Source organism: Felis catus, chromosome E3, assembly GCF_018350175.1.
Source record: "Felis catus isolate Fca126 chromosome E3, F.catus_Fca126_mat1.0, whole genome shotgun sequence".
Lineage (NCBI taxonomy): Eukaryota > Metazoa > Chordata > Mammalia > Carnivora > Felidae > Felis > Felis catus.
In genome coordinates, this window is record NC_058383.1 from 4631422 (window position 1) to 4636892 (window position 5471).

The window sequence follows — 5471 nt, forward strand, 5'->3', positions numbered from 1 at the left end:
CCTATCCCAGGTCAGAATGGAAGCATTCAAAACTGAAAACTATAGAGAGCTAATGAAAGAAATTGAAGAAGACACACAAAAAAGGAAAAATATTCCATGCTCCTGGATATGAAGAAGAAATATTGTTAAAATGTCAATACTACCCAAAGCAATCTAAATATTCAATACAATCCTTATCAAAATAACACCAGCATTCTTCACAGAGCTAGAACAAACAATCCTGAAATTTGTATGGAACCAGAAAGACCCTGAATAGCCAAAGCAATCTTGAAAAAGAAAACCAAAACAGGAGGCATCACAATCCCAGACTTCAAGCTGTATTACAAAGCTGTAACCATTAAGACAGTATGGTACTGGCACACACACAAAAAGACACTCAGATCAATGGAACAGAATAGAGAACCCAGAAATGGACCCACAAATGTATGGCTAACTAATCTTTGACAAAGCAGGAAAGAATATCCAATGGAAGAAAGTCTCTTCAGCAAGTGGTCCTGGGAAAACCGGACAGCGACATGCAGAAGAATGAGCCTGGAACACTTTCTTACAGCAGACACAAAAATAAACTCAAAATGGATAAAAGACCTCAATGTAAGACAGGAAGCCATCAGAATCCTCGAGGAGAAAGCAGGCAAAAACCTCTTTGACCTTGGCTGCAGCAACTTCTTACTCAACACGTCTCCGGAGGCAAGGGAAACAAAAGCAAAAATAAACTATTAGGACCTCATCAAAATAAAAAGCTTCTGCACAGCAAAGGAAACAATCAGCAAAACTAAAAGGCAACCGACGGAATGGGAGAAGATATTTGCAAGCAACACATCCGATGAAGGGTTAGTATCCAAAATCTATAAAGAACTTATCAAACTCAACACCCAAAAAACAATCCAGTGAAGAAATGGGCAAAAGACAAGAATAGACACTTCTCCAAAGAAGACATCCAGATGGCCAACCGACACATGAAAAAATGCTCAACATCATTCATCATCAGGGAAATACAAGTCAAAACCACAATGAGATACCATCTTACACCTGTCAGAATGGCTCACATTAACAACTCAGGCAACAACAGATGTTAATGAGGATGCAGAGAAAGAGGATCTCTTTTGCACTGTTGGTGGGAATGCAAACTGGTACAGCCACTCTGGAAAACAGTATGGAGGTTCCTCAAAAAATTAAAAATAGAACTACCCTACAACCCAGCAATTACACTACCAGGTATTTATCCAAGGGATTACAGGTATGCTGTTTTGAAGGGGCACATGCACCCCAATGTTTACAGAAGCACTATGGACAATAGCCAAAGCATGGAAAGAGCCTAAATGTCCACCGATGGATGAATGGATAAAGAAGATGTGGTATACCACACACACACACACACACACACACACACACACACACACACACACACACTGGAGTATTACTCCATTAGTACTACTCCAAAAAGAATGAAATTTTGCCATCTGCAACTACGTGGATGGAACTAGAGGGTATTATTTTAAGTGAAATTAGAGAAAGACATCATATGACTTCACTCATAGGAGGACTTTAACATACCAACAGATGAACATAGGGAAGGGAGGCAAAAATAACATGAAAACAGGGAGGGAGACAAAACGTAATGGACTCTTGAATAGGAGAACAAACAGAGGGTTGCTGGAGAGGTGGGAGGGGGGATGGGCTAAATGGGTAAGGGGCATTAAGGAATCTACTCCTGAAATAATTGTTGCATTATATGCTAACGTGGATGTAAATTAAACAAACAAACAAACAAACAAACAAACAAACAAAAAGAATGGAAGTGCTCAGAGCCCAGGACTCTAAGGAGTGATGAACCCAGGCCATGGGCAACAGCCAGCCCAGAGACCCTGATACCACGGGAGGGCCTGGGTACCTCCTCCCCTCACAGAAAGCCATTTCTCCACTTCTGACCAAACCCCAAACCTGCTTCTCCTCTCTCTTGAGAGCACGTGTGTGCACACACAGGCACAGACACAGACACAGACACGGACAACTCTTGGCCAGCAACTTATGGCAGAGCTTTTCTACCTAATTAAGTCACCATTCCCACACTTCTGTCTTAGGAGGGTGATTCATTCTGCTAATACCTTAGGATCTTTTTACCTGTGTTTTTGAGAGATATTGAACTGAAATTGTTCCTTTCTCAAAATTTACTTTTCAGGAGCACCTGGGTGGCTCAGTTGGTTAAGCATCTGACTTTGGCTCAAGTCATGATCTCCCGGTTGGTGACTTAGAGCCCTGCATCAGGCTTGCTGCTGTCTGCACAGAGCCTGTTTCGGATCCTCTGTGCCCTTCTCTCTCTGCCCCTCCCCTGCTCATGCTCTCTCTCTCACAAATAAATAAACAAACATTAATTTTTTTTTTTACTTTTCAGGTTTTGCAACCAGGCTATTCTGGTTTCCTAACACATTTTCTATTCTCTGGAGGAGTTTATGTAAGATTGTCATTAATATTTTTCTAAAGTGTTTAGAAGGATTTGCTAATGAGGTGAGCTGAGCCTATAGATTTTTTGATGGGAAGATTTTAAACCATAGATTCTATTTCTTGTGTCAGTTTCAGTAAGTTGTGTTTTCTAAAAAGTTGTCCATTTTATCCAGATTTTCAAACTCACTGGCGCAGAGTGTTCATATCTATGGGCTCTGTAATGATGTCTCACTCTTTTCCATCCTAATGGCTGAGGTGGGGAGAACAAAGATGGACTTCCAGGCAATGGAACAGCATGAGCAAAACCCTAGCACAGCGATTCAATCAGCAGCTGGACCCCCACCCCCGTCTGTTTGGAGATATGAGGCATATGCCCCAAGGATATAGGGGGACCCAGTACCAGGTCCTGCTGATACTGGATAGGCATTTGTGGGCAGAAGCGGCTGCCATTTGATTGGATGGTTCCATCTGGGGTCCCAGAGACAGCCTGAAGAGCAACCTGAGTTATGCTGTGGCCTGAAAACAAGGCCATGCCAACCATCCTGCAGGCTCCCTCTGCACCATTAGGGTGCCATCTCTTGCTGGCTGGTATCTCCATCAGGTATGCTCACTTGGATGCTCACTTGCTCCTCTACCAGCAGGACCCAGCACTGCTTGAGAGCCCAGTTTATAATTACCACCTGGCCCACCATCCAACCTTATGCCAAGCTTGCTCTGTCAGTACAGTCCTGACCGCTCTGGCCTCCAGCTCAGACCCCTGCCCCTTTTCTCGATGCCCCCACATCCACCTGGCTCTGCAGTATGCTAAAAACAGATGTCATTGTGGGCCAGCTCCTCTGGCTTGGATCAAGCAAGGACCTATCCAGACAATGGCTGGGACTCTCCATAGGCTGAAGCATAGCTGGCCATGCTCATGCTGCCATAGGACCCAGACACACCCACGGGCACCATAACACAGAACCAAAGAGGAATGTGTCATCACTTTAAACTCAAAACTTAGGGGCACCTGGGTGGCCCACTCAGTTATCATCTGACTTCAGCTCATGTCATGATCTCATGGTTCGTGGGTTCAAGCCCCACATCGGGCTCTGTGCTGACCGCTCAGAGCCTGGAGCCTGCTTCAGATTCTGCCTCTCTCTCTCTCTCTCTCTCTCTCTCTCTCTCTCTCTCTCTGTCTCTGCCCCTCCCCTGCTTGCACTTCATCTCTGCCTCTCAAAAATGAATAGACATTATAAAAAAATTTAAACTCAAAACTTAAATCAACAAATAGTGCTTCTTCACCTCTGAACAGAAGTAGGAGTTCCCCACTAGGAATGACTCATTTCTTTTCACTGACCCTTCTCTGTGTGTGTTATCTTCAATTTCAACTTTATGAAATAGGACTCTGGTGTTTTTTAAACTGTCCAATGTGACTGCCACTTTGGGCAATATTGAAATGGGAGCTTGGGGCTGGAGCCTCAGGGAGGGGGTCCCTCCGGACAGCACCCAGTGGACTCAATCATGTACGTCTATTCTTGACAACAAAATGTTTTTGAGAACTAAATGCGAGCACGCTCTGTGGTACTCATCATGCAACACGTTGCTGCTGCAGGAGCTCATAAATTAGGTACAAGAAATAATTTTTATCTGGCCAGGCATTGGGGACCAGCCCTGAACGGAAAACAGCACAGCTGGCTGTAAGACAGAACTTTATTTCTAAATGGAGCTGGGAATGGGTCTGGTAAGGGTACGTCTGTCCCCTGAAGTGCTCTGGTGCCCACCCCCGGCCCGAACAGCTGCTGATGAGCCTGGGAAAGGACAAAAAGTGGGTCTTGGGGGTGGGCTGTTTGAAGTGAGGGAGGCCCCAGGTCTCCTTTCCAGGCAGGCCTCCTTTAAGAAGCTGGCTGCGGATGGCCCGGAGCCGTGGAGGCTTCTCACAGAGCCGCAGGCCAGCCGCCTGGGTTTTGGGGCTGCAGCACCACGGTGGCCACCTCATAACCCAGGAGGACAGTCAGAGTGAGGAACTCGATTTGGGAACACCCTCGGCCCTCTGTCTCCTCCAGCTTGAGCACCTGGTGAAGGAGAACAGGTTGGGCTCCAGGAAGGGGCTTTCTGGTGCTGGCTGGAAAGGGTGTTGCTCCCCGGCCAGGGACCCTGCTCCTCTGTGCGGTGGCAGTTCCTGGGGAGGCACTTAGAACATGGGGTAGAAGGGCAGCTGTCCCTGTCCCACAGCAAGGGCCCTCCAGGCTGGGTCCCTTGTTCCTCCCTCCCTTCCCTGTCCACCCTTGGACCCTGAGGGCAGAACAGCCCAAGCCCACCCCCTTTTTGTCCCCCGTTTTTATCTCGGCCCCTGTCTCTATGCTGTCCCACTTCCTCCCTATTCCTGCCCATCATCTGTCGTTTAACTCCCTGTCTGTCCTTCAGGCACCCACATTTTATCTGTCTTTCCCTTTCTCTGTGTCCCTCCGACTTCTCTTGATGTCTGCCCCCACCCTCTTCCCTTTCCTCCTCCACTCTCCCCACAAACTCCAACAAGAGGCGGTTGCAACCTTGGAGCATGCTCTCCAGGCTGTCCTGGCTTTTGGCATTGGCATCCGGGATGGGAGCGGCAGTGGCACTGGGGACGGGGACGACAGGGAGCAGCAGCAGCAGCAACCAGCGAGAGCCACATGGCTTGGCAGGTAGGACTGGCGAGGCAGTGAGGGCTGGGTGGTCCGAGCCCCTGCCCTTTGTCCAGGCACCGCCTCCCACCCCGCCCACCTCCCTCTCCCCGACCCCCCCCAACCCCGAGTCCTGGCCCTCAAGCCTAAGCCTCAATCACGCCTGACCTGCCCGCGGACCTGCCGGACTTCCCACCACCCTCGTGTCCGCCCGCAGCCCGGTCAGTGACCTCTGGGAGCTGCCCTTGGAACTACCTACCCCTTCTCCAGCCGGAGCCACGCCCCCTGCCGATCACGCCCAGAACCACTCCCCACTTTTGACCACGCCCCATTCATTGTTACACACACCCAACGATTCGCAGTGACCACGCCCCCAAGACAACCACGCCC

The 5471-nt window shown here is 48.6% G+C and overlaps 1 long non-coding RNA gene across 1 annotated transcript; it reads right to left on the bottom strand.

The window, feature by feature from the left end:
* Positions 1–4113: 4113 nt before the first annotated feature.
* Positions 4114–5171, bottom strand: LOC111558212. Its single transcript, XR_002738792.2, has 2 exons — positions 4971–5171; positions 4114–4493 (listed from the first exon to the last, which is right to left on the bottom strand). It is a non-coding gene; the product is annotated as an uncharacterized LOC111558212 (long non-coding RNA).
* Between the last annotated feature and the right edge of the window lie 300 nt (positions 5172–5471).